We start from the raw sequence: 16,840 nt of genomic DNA, 5'->3' as shown, positions 1-16,840 counted from the left end.
CCTCGATAGGCTTTTTGAAGTGTATCCTCTTGACTCTCTAGGATTAGATACTAATTCAGTCGATGGAAAGAAGCGCTAAAGAATCGCCGCCTAGTATCTAGCAAAAAACTGCTGCATAACTGAAACTCGACGCTGCAAGTATATAAGAAACAAAATTACTGGCTAGCAAGTCCTCTAGTAGTACTGGAATGTGTTATCAATGCAATTTCAGCTTTACACTGCTCTACTACAGTTTTACATATGCTAAAAAGCCACATTAAACCCGAATATATTCCACGATCTAAACATTTACTCACGCATAGCTAATCGCGAATTACTGCACCCAGTCGTTCAGTGGTCTTCTTGAAAAGTGCCAAAACACGAATGTCTGATGTAGCGCTGGAGGGAATCGACGCCATGAATCGTGCAGGGCTGTTCGTAAATCCGTGGAGCGCGAGACTGTGGAAATCTCTTTCGAACTGCGCGGTGGAAGGCATCCCAGATACGCACAATAATGTTCATGCTTGGGGAGTTTGGTGGCCAGCGGAGGTGCTTTAACTCAGAAGAGTGTTATTGGAGCTACTCTGTAGCCATTATGGATGTTTGGAGTGTCGCACTGTCCTGCTGGAATTGCGCAAGTCCGTTGGAATGCACGATGGACTTGAATGGATATAGGCGACCCGACACGCCCCACACCATTACAGAGCCTCCACTAGCTTGAAAAGTCGCCTGCTGATATGCAGGCTCCATGGATTCATGAGGTTGTCTCCATACCCAGACACGATCATCCGCTCAAGACAGTTTCAAACGAGCTCGTCCGACCAGACAACATGTTTCCAGTCTTCAACAGTGCAATGCCAGTGTTGACGGGCCCGGGGCAGGCGTGAAGCTTTCTGTTGTGTAGACATCTGGGGTACACGAGTGGGCCTTCAGCTCCGAAAGCCCATATCGATGATGTTTCTTTGAATGGTTCTCACGCTGACACTTGTTGATGGTACAGCAGTAAAATCTGCAACAATTTTCGAAAGGGTTGCATTTCTGTCACACTGAATGACTCTCTTCAGCCGTCGTAGGTCCCGTTCTTGTAGGATATTTTTGTGGCAGCAGCAATGTCGTAGATCTCTCTTAAATTTTGATAACCTACCACTGTAGCAGCAGTGACCGATCTAGTAACTGCGTCAGACATTTGTCTTATACAGGCGTTGCCGACCGCAGCGCAGTGTCGTGCCTGTTTATATATCTTTGTATTTGAATACGCATGCCTATACCAGTTTCCCTGGCGCTTCATTGCATTATAATCCCTATCTCCGCTTCGTAATACAAGAAAACATGTTACGGATTTTAAATAAAATTTTGTATCGCTGAAAGTATCATATGTAATGGTTTGAAATTTTAACTGAGTAGTTTTATTAGCAATCACTAAACCGTATATGAAGTATGAAATAAACTGGATAAGAATTAGTAATATAATTTAGACTGAAAAAGAAATACACAGCCCACAAGTGGCTGGTTGTGGTATTTCCTACAGAGTAATTTACAAAAACAGCTGCGGTGTTCTTCGACCAAAATGGATATAATAATATAATTAACAAAACATCTTTAGGTTTACAGAGAGTATCAGTATATGGTTAGATTGTACACTATTCTGCCACAATCCTAGGCGCACTGCGTCAGTTGTTCACATGCGTAGAACAAAAAACAGCAAAACTCCCTCTGGGATACAGGACAAGACAGGCTCTAAGATGGCGTACATAACTTCGGTTTATAATCGTCGGGAATAATCGGTTACGTTAGAACAGGTTCGAAATCCAAAATCTACTTTTCCTCGAGGTGTTCTCTATAATTACTCTCAAGTTTGTTATTGTTTCTTAGATCATTATGTCGTTGCTACAGCATTCATTGACTTCATAAAAATAGAAGTAAACGTATGTTTCAACAATTTGTCAACTACGAATATGCCATATTACCGAAATCACTTCCTGCGTAATATAGGTAGTTAAAAAATGCTTAAAACCGTAAAACAAAGGCTTACGCGTTAACGGAATACATCTGAACTGCCTTGTTAGTGAGACATTGACATTTAGTGTGAAAATTACTGCAAAACTGAGGACTGCTGAGCGACAAACAGAAATGTGTGATGGGAATAATTAGAGGAGACAGGACAACAACAAGAAAAGGACCGGGAAGAAGACGGGAGTAAAACAGGTAGTTGTGAACGCAATAATATAGAAAAGGAGGTGGGCCCGACATGTAGACTAGCGAATATATCTAAGAAGGATCAATTACATTTTTTACCAGAGTCTAAACGATTAAAAATGTTCGAGAAGAGCAACATGGTTGCCTACATATGAAGATTATTATGCTTGGAAAAGTGCCGAGGTTGCCTTTATTGATAAATGTAGTCAAATTTTTTATGATAAAGTATTTACTGAAGTTGATGCCTTTCTCTGCCGCAGGACTAAGGTCAATCATAAACGAGACCGGGGCAAGTTGATAAACGTGGCAAGATGACCATCATTTAGTCTTATAAAGGCAGCACAATCATATGGATAATACCAGTGTTTCACAAGGTTGGACACTAAAATCTCACACAACGAAGCCGCTGCCGGCGCTTCAGTATGCGTTCGGTGAGTATAATATTACATTACCTGACGTGTTATAATTTTCAGTGTACTCCGCATAAGCACTTGTGGAATAACGTGGCAGATATTTACTTATTATTTGCTGTACATGACAACCTCACACAGTGTGCGATACACAGCAACAAATCATTCACATCCTACTTCAGTAAGCGTTCGGTGAGTATAATATTACATTACCTGACGTGTTATAATTTTCAGTGTACTCCGCATAAGCTCTTGTGGAATAGCGTGAGAGATATTTACTTATTATTTGCTGTACATGACTACCTCAAACAGTATGCGATACACAGCAACAAATGCAAATAGAATAGCTAATTCACAGGATAAAATTAAAGCCAAATGGTCAGTTGTGAAGGAAGTGTCTGGTCAGCAGCACAAGGTTGATGATATAAAGTCAGTTTGCAGTAATAACATTTCTGTTACTGATAAACCAGATATATGTACAGTATTTAACAACCATTTTCTGAGAATTGCTGGTGAATTAAATAAAAATTTTGTATCTAAAGGAAATCATATATATTTCTTAGCAAATGCCTTTCCGAGATTGACGTCTGAAATACTCCTCTGTGATACAGACAAGAGGGAGATTGAGACAATAATCAAATCACTGAAGTCTAAGGACTCTCATGGTTATGATGGAGTGTCTAGTAGAAAATTTAAGTACTGTGCTGCACATGTTAGCCATGTATTTAGCCATATTTGCAATTTTTCCTTTAGAAATCGTCCTGAGCGATTAAAGTACTCAGTAGTAAAGCCGCTTTATAAAAAGGGAGAAAAGGATAATATAGATAATTTTAGACCTATTTCTATGTCATCAGTGCTTGCAAAAGTTATCGAAAAGGCTGTGTATGTAAGGTTAATTGATCATTTTATATCACACGATTTGCTATCAAATGTACAGTTCGGCTTTAGAAGTCGTTTGACAGCTGAAAACGCTATATTCCCTTTACTTTGTGAGGTACTGGATGGGCTAAACAAAAAGTTTCTAACGCTTGGAGTATTTTTTGATTTAACAAAGGCATTTGACTGTGTTGATCACACAATATTGCTCCAGAAGTTGGACCATTACGGAATAAGGGGGGTAGCACACAATTGGTTCACCTCTTACTTTAGCAACAGGCAGCGAAAGGTCATTATTCACAATGTTGATAACGGCTGTGATGTGGGATCTGAGTGGGGTACTGTCAAGTGGGGGGTACCCCAGGGATCAGTGTTGGGGCCGCTCCTGTTCCTTATTTATATAAATGATATGCCCTCTAGTATTATGGGTAACTCTAAAACATTTCTGTTTGCTGATGAGACTAGCTTGGTAGTAAAGGATGTTGTGTGCAACATTGACTCGGTTTCAAGTAGAGCAGTACATGACCTCAGTTCATGGCTTGTAGAAAATAAACTAACGTTAAATCACAGTAAGACTTAGTTTTTATAGTTCCTAACACACAATTCAACAAAACCTGACGTTTTAACCTCACAAACGGGCATATAATTAGTGAAACTGAACAGTTCAAATTCCTAGGTGTTCAGATAGTAAGCTGTCGTGGAAAGCCCACGTTCAGGATCTTGTTCAAAGACTGAATAGTGCCTTTATCACTATTCGAATGGTATCGGAAGTGAGTGATATTTCAACATGAAAATTAGTCTACTTTGCTTATTTTCATTCACTTATGTCGTATGGTGTTATGTTTTGGGGTAACTCTTCCCATTCTAGGAGGATATTTTTGGCTCAGAAACGGGTGGTTCGGGAAATAAGTGGTGTGAGTTCACGAACCTCTTGTCGACCTCTTTTCACGAGTCTGGGTATTTTGAAATTGGCCTCTCAATGTATATATTCCTTAATGTCGTTTCTTGTTACCAATATTAGTTTATTTCCAACAATAAGCAGCTTTCACTCTGTTAATACGCTGCAGAAATCAAACTTCCATTTGTATCCCACTTCCTTAACTCTTGTGAAAAAGGTGTGCAGTATACTGCTGCATCCATTTTCAATAAGCTGCCACTCGAATTCAAAAATCTTAGCAGTAATCCACGTGCTTTCAAATTGAAACTGAAGAGTTTCCTCATGGGTCACTCCTTCTATTCTGTTCAGGAGTTCCTTGAAAAATAAGATGATTCTCATTGTATTGCTGACAGCGTTTGCTTAAACTTATGGACTGATTTTCTTTCAAGTTCATGAACATTTATTTTTATCTGTTATTACTTTTATGTTGTAAGTTCGTGAACTGACACTTTCTTTGACCTTGGAGATTTGCTCTTAAGTTTGGTCCTACGGAACTTGAGATTTAAATAAAAAAGTAAATAAAATCATTCATATCCTACCAAAAATATCATTGAGAGAACAAAAGCATTCAAAGAAGCTGACTGGGGCAAGATCAGTAGGCCAAGTCGACGACAACTTCTAGACCTGTAAGTATATACTGCAAACAGGAAAACGGTCATAGCGGAGTCTAGGTTGTACCACTACTACTCAGTGTCTTTCATATTCCACTCTCGCAAATATACCAAGGGAAAAACAGCTGTCTATATGACTCCACAAGATCGCTAATTTTTCTTATTTTGTCTACGTGGTCGTTACCCGAAATGTACATTGGAGACAATAGAACAGTTCTACAGCCAGCTTTAAATCCTGGTCTTTACATTTCCTCAATAGTGTACGCAAAAAAATCGTCGTCTTTGCTCCAGAGGTTTCATGTAATAAACTTGCCTTTGCGATCTAGACTGTTTTAGGATTAATTTCAAATCTCCTTAATACCGCTAATAAATATAGCAGCTTGCCTCTGTATAGCTTCGATGTCTTCCCATAGTCCAGCCCATTGAGATCCCAAATGCGGGAAAAGTATTCAAGAATTGTTGATACTAGTGCTTCATATGGGGGTCTCCTTTACAGACGACCCAAACTTTCCTAGAATTTTCTCTATTGATAAAAGTCGACTATTCGCGTTCCCTACTACGAACCTTACATGTTCGTTCCATTTCATATCACTTTGCAGCGATACGTCTAGATATTTAATCGTCGTGAGTGTGTGTATTAGAATATTAAGGGATACTTTTTTCTACTCATTTGTATCTATTTACATTTTAGATCAAGCTTCTGTTCGTTCATCATCTAGAAATCTTGTCAAGATCTTCTTGTATCCTCCTACTGTCACTAAAACACAACATATTCCACGATAGGAATCCGTGTCCAAATATGTCATCCAATGACGGTACAGAGCGTCAACGTTATAGAGACGGCGCCTGCCTTCGGCAGTAAATATGACTTTACATGCTAATGGAGCTTAGGCGGTACAGTATTGCAACCTTGTTTGACACTCAGTAATCGCAACTCATTGCTACGATCAGCAGGGGAGGAGATAGAGCTAGCTGTTGCGTAGGAAGGCCTTGCCTCCTATGAAATAGATACTGTGTCGCCTCGGTGGATGGCGGTTTCAGTCACAGGTTTCCATCTGCAGTTTATTTTTCTCCCAGTACACCCGAGAAAAATAAAGTTGAAACATCCCCTTTGAAAAATTATACATGACTTTGCTTAAACTGACACACAATAGTTTTTAGCGCAACGCAGTCTCACTTTCAATAATCCCTACAAGAGAATGGCCCTGACTAACATTAACCTATATGTTTCACAAATCACTTACCTCACAAAAATCTTCGTTACTCGAACTACTGCAATACAGCAAGCGCCACTACTGCCAGCTAACTAAAAGATTCAAACTACGGAAGTCACTAACTACTGATAGGCACAGTTACCAAATGAAAGATTTTAATAGGGAACAAACAATGTATTTACCTTTATAGTCATAATATATACACTCCTGGAAATTGAAATAAGAACACCGTGAATTCATTGTCCCAGGAAGGGGAAACTTTATTGACACATTCCTGGGGGCAGATACATCACATGATCACACTGACAGAACCACAGGCACATAGACACAGGCAACAGAGCATGCACAATGTCGGCACTAGTACAGTGTATATCCACCTTTCGCAGCAATGCAGGCTGCTATTCTCCCATGGAGACGATCGTACAGATGCTGGATGTAGTCCTGTGGAACGGCTTGCCATGCCATTTCCACCTGGCGCCTCAGTTGGACCAGCGTTCGTGCTGGACGTGCAGACCGCGTGAGACGACGCTTCATCCAGTCCCAAACATGCTCAATGGGGGACAGATCCGGAGATCTTGCTGGCCAGGGTAGTTGACTTACACCTTCTAGAGCACGTTGGGTGGCACGGAATACATGCGGACGTGCATTGTCCTGTTGAAACAGCAAGTTCCCTTGCCGGTCTAGAAATGGTACAACGATGGGTTCGATGACGGTTTGGATGTACCGAGCACTATTCAGTGTCCCCTCGACGATCACCAGAGGTGTACAGCCAATGTAGGAGATCGCTCCCCACACCAAGATGCCGGGTGTTGGCCGTGTGTGCCTCGGTCGTATGCAGTCCAGATTGTGGCGCTCAACTGCACGGCGCCAAACACGCATACGACCATCATTGGCACCAAGGCAGAAGCGACTCTCATCGCTGAAGACGACACGTCTCCATTTGTCCCTCCAATCACGCCTGTCGCGACACCACTGGAGGCGGGCTGCACGATGTTGGGGCGTGAGCGGAAGACGGCCTTACGGTGTGCGAGACCGTAGCCCAGCTTCATGGAGACGGTTGCGAATGGTCCTCGCCGATACCCCAGGAGCAACAGTGTCCCTAATTTGCTGGGAAGTGGCGGTGCGGTCCCCTACGGCACTGTGTAGGATCCTACGGTCTTGGCGTGCATCCGTGTGTCACTGCGGTCCGGTCCCAGGTCGACGGGCACGTGCACCTTCCGCCGACCACTGGCGACAACATCGATGTACTGTGGAGACGTCACGCCCCACGTGTTGAGCAATTGGGCGGTATATCCACCCGGCCTCCCGCATGCCCGGTATACGCCCTCGCTCAAAGTCCGTCAACTGCACATACGGTTCACGTCCACGCTGTCGCAGCATGCTACCAGTGTTAAAGACTGCGATGGAGCTCCGTATGCCACGGCAAACTGGCTGACACTGACGGCGGCGGTGCACAAATGCTGCGCAGCTAGCGCCATTCGACGGCCAACACCACGGTTCCTGGTTTGTCCGCTGTGCCGTGCGTGTGATCATTGCTTGTACAGCCCTCTCGCAGTGTCCGGAGCAAGTATGGTGGGTCTGACACACCGGTGTCAATGTGTTCTTTTTTCCATTTCCAGGAGTGTATATCAGTTCATGACACCAGTTCTTACAAATTTAAAAACTCCGCCATCTCTCTCCCCACGGCCACCACTGCTGGCGGCTCACCTCCAACTGCGCAACGCTACATGCTGTTAGCATCCAGCTGCCGCTGCCCAACACTATAATGGCAGACAACAATGCAAACCAGCCACAGACTGCACACGGCACAGCCAGTGATTTTCATACAGAGTGCTACGTGGCGGCGGCGTTACCAATAACAAAAACCTAAACATCCTACTTACATAGCCCCCATGCTCCCCACAAAAAAAATTACAAATTTTTTTGGGCAGTGGCCAATACAGATTTGAAAAATTTTTTCATCATTACAATAACAAAGAAATGAAATGCACACACTTATCGATACAATGTTGGTCAAAAGTTAAACTTTCTCAGTCCATAAAGACAGTCCTGATCATTCATTAAAGTAAAATTGCAGTGTTTTTCTCAAAGCCTGAGTAGTAAAAGAAAATGCACATGGAAGTAGTGGATTTCCAAGCAGTCTTGAAGTAGTAGTGTTGTCCTTCCAACGGAAAGACAGTGCTGACTCTTGACATGCAGACAGGTAATGGGCCACAACAGAGCAAACCCACAGCAGAGTCAGTCGAAGTTTTAAAGAATATTGGTAGGTAGGTCGTCACAGAGTAGACCCATTGTAGTCCTGATAGAGATTACGGCATTGGTGGGCCACCAGAGGTTCAGACCCACTGCAGTCCTTGTAGAAATAATGGTATTGGTGGGTCATCAAAGGGTTAGACCCACTGTAGTCCTTGTAGAGATAGCCAGCAGCCATCTGTTTGACTGTGCAGGTGCACAATCACCAACGAAGTGTCTTGTGGACAATATAGCAAGTCCATAAACCACTACTTGTGCACTCACAATTTTTTTTGGAAATGTCCTTAGAATGAGCAATGCTGTTAACCAGTCCCTTGCTGAATTATTAACACACGTGCAAACACTAACAGCCCCTACTTCTCACATATTGTCCATATACTATGATCAACACAAATGTGTGCAGTGAAATGTAACTTACAAATTACTTAATTTGATCAACTGATGTCAATTACAATTTTATAACATAAGAATACAATAACAAAGGTCCAAAATACATATTTAAAGAACATAACAATACAGATAACATTTGCAGTAGTACAGGCTTTACAAAACAATCGAAACAGCAAATACATCAGTGTTACAAAAATTACGACATAAGTACATACATAAAAGATCAGAATAACTTTTGAAACACCAACTTCACACATGAGCATTAAACCAAAACACAATAAATAATGTCTGAACATATTTACAAAGAAAATAACATAGTATTTGAAAAATTCTACAACATAAATCTTATTAGCTTAACACATAAAGACAGGAAAAAGACAAATACACAAGGGTACATAAATACATAGAGGGATAATACGAAAGGAAAGGACAGGGTTTGTTTTACTGCAGTATTTTGCATAGAGATCTCCCTTAGTTCACCATTATTCCCAAAAAGTCCTATCTAAACCTGCTTTCTGTATTCTGTTCACATCCTCTTTAAAAAATAGTTTTTCTCCACTGTACACAACTTTTTTGGCCAAACCATTTTCTTATAGCTTCTCAATGCTTTTCTTCCAATTCATCATAGTTAGTTTCTTATATAGTCTACCCCATCTTAAGCTAACTTAAAGCTACTGAGCTCAGATGCTAAACTAAGGGGCGAGGCAATGCAGCAGCGCAAAACAATTTATACAAACAACTATGAAATAAAATGGAAGTTGTCAAAGAAGCAGCAATATTAAAACTAATATAAGGCAATGCACAGTAAACAAGAAAAATAAATCCGTAGTAAAACTGGCTTAACAGAGTAATACAAAGTTAAATTCAGTAGCACTATGCCTGGCACACAGTAGAAGCAACTGCAACAGCTTATAAACTAAACATGACAAAGCTCAAGCAGAAAAATTATTACAGTAAAGACAACAATGCAGAAAAGGGAGATGTCGATTCACATCTTAATGTCTATATAATTAAAGTGGTGCACCACAACTTATTCTACCATAAAAATTACCAAGTACTTGAAAAGAAAATTATGTATGCAGTTCCTGTGAAGGGAAGTCTTTTTGTGCTCCTTCGTTTTTTTAAGTACATCATAATTATTTACTGGATCTGTAGGCATAGAATATCTATATTAGTACATCCATTAAATTTTATTGTAACCAATGCTGCAGTGCAGCTAGAAACTAGATATTAAACAAAATAGGCAAAGCAAGGCGTGAAACATCATTCGCAAGCCATAAGTCATTTCATAATGCAGTAAACAATCTTCCAACTAGCAAAACAATAGACATGAAATGTTTCTCATCATTTCATTTCAGTAAATATCATAAATTTAGAACTCCAAAGTGTAATCATATGTTTTCAAGTTTGAGCGTGTCGTATTTGCGATGCTTTCTACAAAGAAATGTCAATAGCGAGGATAATGGCACCTTTTTTTTGTACCTGTGCCTCTGAAAGGCACACACTAATGGCTTTTCTCCCAGGCGACTGTCGCACAGCTGGGTACCCACGACGCATTATGTGTAGGTGGTCACTTACCTTTCTTACTGAAAAATTTACGACAGCAGTTTCTGCTACAGTGACAGTCTCATATAAAAAAAATTCACAGGTCAAGAATTTGCGTTACAAATATGTAGAAACAAAATCCTTTAAATAGAGTAGTGTCCAAAAAATTTTCGCTAGCATAGTGAAACATTCACGCATGTACACACATTTAATAACTCTTAAAGTACGATTCTCGGTTTCCAACAAACCAGAGTCCCTAACCACTACCCATTATTCCTTACCTTATTCGTCGACACTTCTTCAATATTTCATCATAACAGATACGTAGCATAATCAAATAACTCATGCAGCAACAGCTTATTGATCATAAACATACCACAACAGCATAATACACATAGTCATCGTAATAATAACATCATAACACCTCAGTTAAATTCTCAAAATCGTCGTAGCTTCCTCCAATAATTTCAAAACCTAAAAAAAATTCTCTGCTCATGCGAAAAGTGTCATCTACCTCAAACGTACTTTTAAAATCATGATCCCATACCAAATACATCATTCAAAGCTCTCATAGTATCACAATGGTTCTGAAAAAAATATGAACAGTTCACAAAGAACAGACAAAATACAATTTTGTAAGTATGAAGTTATCCAACTGTGTAATTACGTAAACATCTGTCACTGATGTAGTAAAATAAATGTTTGTCTCTCCTGTTAAATGATCAGATAGCTGTGTAATTTATGTGTTAGAGAAATATGGTACCGATGTGTAAATTTGTGTAAGGAAATACCATATTCGCTAGGGCTCCTTGTGCTTGCCATACACATGGTACACAAAGTAGGCGTGTACCCCCCTGAGGATTAATGTAATTATATCCTCAGATGTTACAGGTTACAGCAATGGAATGAAATGTATCACGGAAAACCTTTGTATCATTGTACTTCAAATATCTTTAAAAATAAATGTTTTCAGTACAAAATTAATCACTCAACTACACGTACTGTAGCGCTAAACTGTGCGTCGTGTTGTAAGATAATCTCTGTGGAAGTGTCGTAGTTATCGTCCTCCGAAAGCTAAGTTCTGCAGAAGTCAATGTACTCACCTCATGGTAAACAAAAGTGAAATGCTTTGCATATACACTCCTGGAAATTGAAATAAGAACACCGTGAATTCATTGTCCCAGGAAGGGGAAACTTTATTGACACATTCCTGGGGTCAGATACATCACATGATCACACTGACAGAACCACAGGCACATAGACACAGGCAACAGAGCATGCACAATGTCGGCACTAGTACAGTGTATATCCACCTTTCGCAGCAATGCAGGCTGCTATTCTCCCATGGAGACGATCGTACAGATGCTGGATGTAGTCCTGTGGAACGGCTTGCCATGACATTTCCACCTGGCGCCTCAGTTGGACCAGCGTTCGTGCTGGACGTGCAGACCGCGTGAGACGACGCTTCATCCAGTCCCAAACATAATCAATGGGGGACAGATCCGGAGATCTTGCTGGACAGGGTAGTTGACTTACACCTTCTAGAGCACGTTGGGTGGCACAGGATACATGCGGACGTGCATTGTCCTGTTGGAAGAGCAAGTTCCCTTGCCGGTCTAGGTATGATAGAACGATGGGTTCGATGACGGGTTGGATGTACCGTGCACTATTCAGTGTCCCCTCGACGATCACCAGAGGTGTACGGCCAGTGTAGGAGATCGCTCCCCACACCATGATGCCGGGTGTTGGCCCTGTGTGCCTCGATCGTATGCAGTCCTGATTGTGGCGCTCACCTGCACGGCGCCAAACACGCATACGACCATCATTGGCACCAAGGCAGAAGCGACTCTCATTGCTGAAGACGACACGTCTCCATTCGTCCCTCCATTCACGGCTGTCGCGACACCACTGGAGGCGGGCTGCACGATGTTGGGGCGTGAGCAGAAGACGGCCTAACGGTGTGCGGGACCGTAGCCCAGCTTCATGGAGACGGTTGCGAATGGTCCTCGCCGATACCCCAGGAGCAACAGTGTCCCTAATTTGCTGGGAAGTGGCGGTGCGGTCCCCTACGGCACTGCGTAGGATCCTACGGCCTTGGCGTGCATCCGTGCGTCGCTGCGGTCCGGTCCCAGGTCGACAGGCACGTGCACCTTCCGCCGACCACTGGCGACAACATCGATGTACTGTGGAGACCTCACGCCCCACGTGTTAAGTAATTCGGCGGTACGTCCACCCGGCCTCCCGCATGACCAGTATACGCCCTCGCTCAAAGTTCGTCAACTGCACATGCGGTTCACGTCCACGCTGTCGCGGCATGCTACCAGTGTTAAAGACTGCGATGGAGCTCCGTATGCCACGGCAAAGTGGCTGACACTGACGGTGGCGGTGCACAAATGCTGCGCAGCTAGCGCCATTCGACGGCCAACACCGCGGTTCCTGGTGTGTCCGCTATGCCGTGCGTGTGATCATTGCTGGTACAGCCCTCTCGCAGTGTCCGGAGCAAGTATGGTGGGTCTGACACACCGGTGTCAATGTGTTCTTTTTTCCATTTCCAGGAGTGTAGATATCATAGTTACTACGCTTATTGCTGTGATGAAGTATGTACTGTACTGTAACGTATTGTTGTGCTACAGAAAAGGCTGTCTCATTGTAGCTATACCACAAAGTTACTACTAAAACATGTTTTCCTTTCCAGAAGAATTCAGAAAAACTGTGCAGATATAAAACAGATACACCGCAAAAGCCCAATGTAAATTGTGTCACACATTAGTAGCGTCGTGATATAATCGTGCAGCTATCAAAGAAACCAAATGCTAAGTCATCTTTAATCTCACAGAAAGTACTTCAAATAAAGAATGTCTTTTCAACTAAACCAAAATGTTGCATTAAAATCTCGTTAACAGTATATGTTCTAAGTATGTAAGCCCTATAGTCGTTACGTAATTGTGCAACTAACAAGCAAGAATGCGCAAATAACAACACTGTGTCGTCTGTTCACTACAACAGTGCATTCGTAATTTCTGTTTAAAAATGTTCCCTAGGTTCTAGACTGGATAGTTAACTTCAAAACATTGTTGCATGTTAACAGTTTCTCAGTGTGACAAAGCATACTAACAATGTGAACTGAAATGTTTTATGGCAAGGACTAAGTTAAAAAAAAAAACAGATTATCTCTAAATAAACGGTTTTACATGTGAAATGTGGTGCAATCCTTTACCCTTTCTAGGGCGAAGAGTTTCAACTTCAAAGTAATTATCATGTTGTATACAACGGTAAGGAATGCTAAAATTTTTCTCAATGTTAGCTTCTATGTTATTTTTCTCGGCGCCAGCCGGAGCACGCGGCTGCCTGCGGTGCGAGTCATTGTCTGTCTCTTTGTTGGCGCGCGCCGTTATTGGGATTAGGAGACCTAACATCTACAAATTCACCTTGCCGAGAGGGCCCAGCTCTGTTTGAATACCGCCAGTTCTGATGACATTCTGGTCGGTCGTTATGATTATATCGTCTGTCGTCATGTCGGTAGTTCCTGTAGTTTCTTTCTTGTCGATTAAGTAGTGGAGAATTTCTCCCTGAATAGTAACTGCGCGCTGGACCGTTGCGACTTAAGTTATTCTGTCTCCCTTGATAATAATTATATTGGTTTCCATATTGTCTGTTTCTATGGTTGTCTCTGTTACATTCATTACTTTGGAAAAACGATCTTTCGCTGTTACTATTATTATTCCAACGGTTGTCATACGGGTGGTGTCTGTTTTGGTCACGATTTGTGTTGTGGGAATAGCCTTGTCGTGTCCAATTCTTATTTCTTTCGCCGCGGAATTGCGACGGATGTGACCTGTAATTGTTGTGTTCCTGTTTTCGCGTTCCGCGATTGTCAGTGTCAATTTCTAATTCTTGTAAGAGTCCCTGAAAAGCTTCAATGTCGTCTTTGCAACGCCCTGCCAAAGTAATATTCCTTAAATTTTCCGGCAATTTCATTATGCAAATGCGGATGAGTTCTGAGGGGCTACATGGGTTTGAAAGATATTGATTCTTATGCAACATGTCTTCAAAATATTTGACGAGACTGGAAAATTCAGATTGTTCAAAGTGTTTCATCATCATGATGCTATGTTTTACTCGGTCTTGTGTAGCTTGAGACCAATATGCTGAGAGGAAGGCATGATAAAATTCTCCTTCACTGTGACAATCGTGAATGACCGATCGCATTCTTACCGCTGGTTCATTCTCCAAGTAGCCACACATAAATTCTAATCTGTGCTCTAATGACCAGTTGGGAGGAAAACAATTGGAGAATTGATGGAGCCACGCTTGTGGATGAATGTCGTTGCCAGAATTCTTAAATGTTTTGAATTTACGTGCAGTAATGAACAGCTTATAGTCAAAATCATCGTGTCGGCGAGTAGCATATCGGTCATTGTTACGTCGTGTCGGCGGTTCCATCTCAAAATTCGGTGCACCTTGCCAATTTCTTTCATGATTTTCGAAATGCCCTGTGTTATTATTTTGTGGCTTTTCCGTATTTCTAAGTTCCTCTTCCCGTGTTGGAGCGCGAGTGTCCTCTGAAATATGTAATTTTTGTATTACCTGCGTCAACTGATCTTGTACTTTCCGGATTTCTCTTTTGTATTGCGTATTAATTTGATTCTGATTTTGTTTGAATTACTTAATTTGTTCGAACTCTTCTGTGTCATTAAAGACTACCGGTTTTGTGTCATTCAGATTATCAACTACCTTCGTAGATAAATTATTTAGCTGATCCGAAAGTTTAACTACACTCTCTGATAATGAACTAATGTCCTCCAAGTGTCTTTCTGAACCAATTTTCAGAGTATCTACTGTGTCCTTTAAGTTTTCTTGAGTTTTTGCAAGTTGCGTAACCGAATCGGTAGATGCAACTGAGTCAATTTTAGCTTGCAAGGTCTAATGATTTTCATGAACAATTGTTTGCAGTTCTTTTATGGCTGCTTCGTGATTCTGTAATGCATTTTCATGCCGCGAAAAAATAGGTTGGAAATGCTCACAAATTTGTGTTTTTACGTCATTACATACTTTTTGACATTTCGATTCGATTTTATGTAATTCAGTAGTTAAATCTTCACGTGTTTGTTCAAGCGTATGTTCCACTGAGCCTAACTTTTGAAGCTTTTGCTCCATTGCGTCTAACTTTTGCTGTGTTTGTCTCAGATTTTGTTCCATTGTGTCTAACTTTTAAAGCTTTTGCTGTGTTTGTCTCTGGTTTTGTTCCATTGTGTCTAACTTTTGAAGCGTTTGCTGTGTTTGTCTCTGATTTTGTTCCATTGTGTCTAACTTTTGAAGCTTTTGTTCCATTTGTTTCTGATTTTGTTCCATTTGTTGCATTAATTGCAATAATAATGTATTAGTGTCTGGAATCTGTTTTTCTATGCTTTTTGGCAGTGCATTTTCACCGGCAACATTTTATTTTGACAGGCAGAAAATGTGTCTTGACTCATTTGAGAAAACGGTGAGGACCCATAACCTAAGTCTACAGTATTTGCAATATTGTGTTCTGTCATTTCGGATTCCTGAGGCGAGCTGTTGCCGACTGATCGATCGATAATTGTTCCCTGTTCACTATTTGTTTCATTGTCTACACCATTATTTGCCGCCCGCTCCATTTCCCTATGCACAATTACCAAATTACTACTTCGAATGTCTGTTAAATCACTATACAGTGGTGCTGATAAGCGACGCTCGTCGTCACTATTATTTCTCAGTTTACTTTGGAGCCTAGTGTTACGTTTTTCACACGCCATTATTGTCACAATATTTCACACGATAACACATAAAAGCACAATTTGAAGAGCAAAAACAAGAGAACACATTAACATACCACTGAAAATAATATCTAGTTAATTGCAAGCGAAGCAGCGAAATACTTGGTGCAAATCTACATGCATGCCACAACTGTTTTACTGTACAACAATGAAAGACTGCAACTACAAAGGAAATTCTCTCTATGATTACGTGCTAGCAATAAACAAAGGCTACACTAACTACACAAACTACAAGAAAAAATCAGAAGATTCCAGTGAGGTATTCTGGCAGGGTCGCCATATGAAACGTCCCCTTTGAAAAACTATACTTGATTGTGCTTAAACTGACACACAATAGTTTTTAGCGCAACGCAATCTGACTTTCAATAATCCCTACAAGAGAATGGCCCTGACTAACATTAACCTATATGTTTCACAAATCACTTACCTCACAAAAATCTTCGTTACTCGAACTACTGCAATACAGCAAGCGCCACTACTGCCATCTAACTAAAAGATTCAAACTACGGAAGTCACTAACTACTGATAGGCACAGTTAGCAAATGAAAGATTTTAATAGGGAACAAACAATGTATTTACCTTTATAGTCATAATATATATATCAGTTCATGACACCAGTTCTTACAAATTT

Source organism: Schistocerca gregaria, chromosome 4, assembly GCF_023897955.1.
Source record: "Schistocerca gregaria isolate iqSchGreg1 chromosome 4, iqSchGreg1.2, whole genome shotgun sequence".
Lineage (NCBI taxonomy): Eukaryota > Metazoa > Arthropoda > Insecta > Orthoptera > Acrididae > Schistocerca > Schistocerca gregaria.
This window is presented reverse-complemented; position numbering follows the sequence as displayed.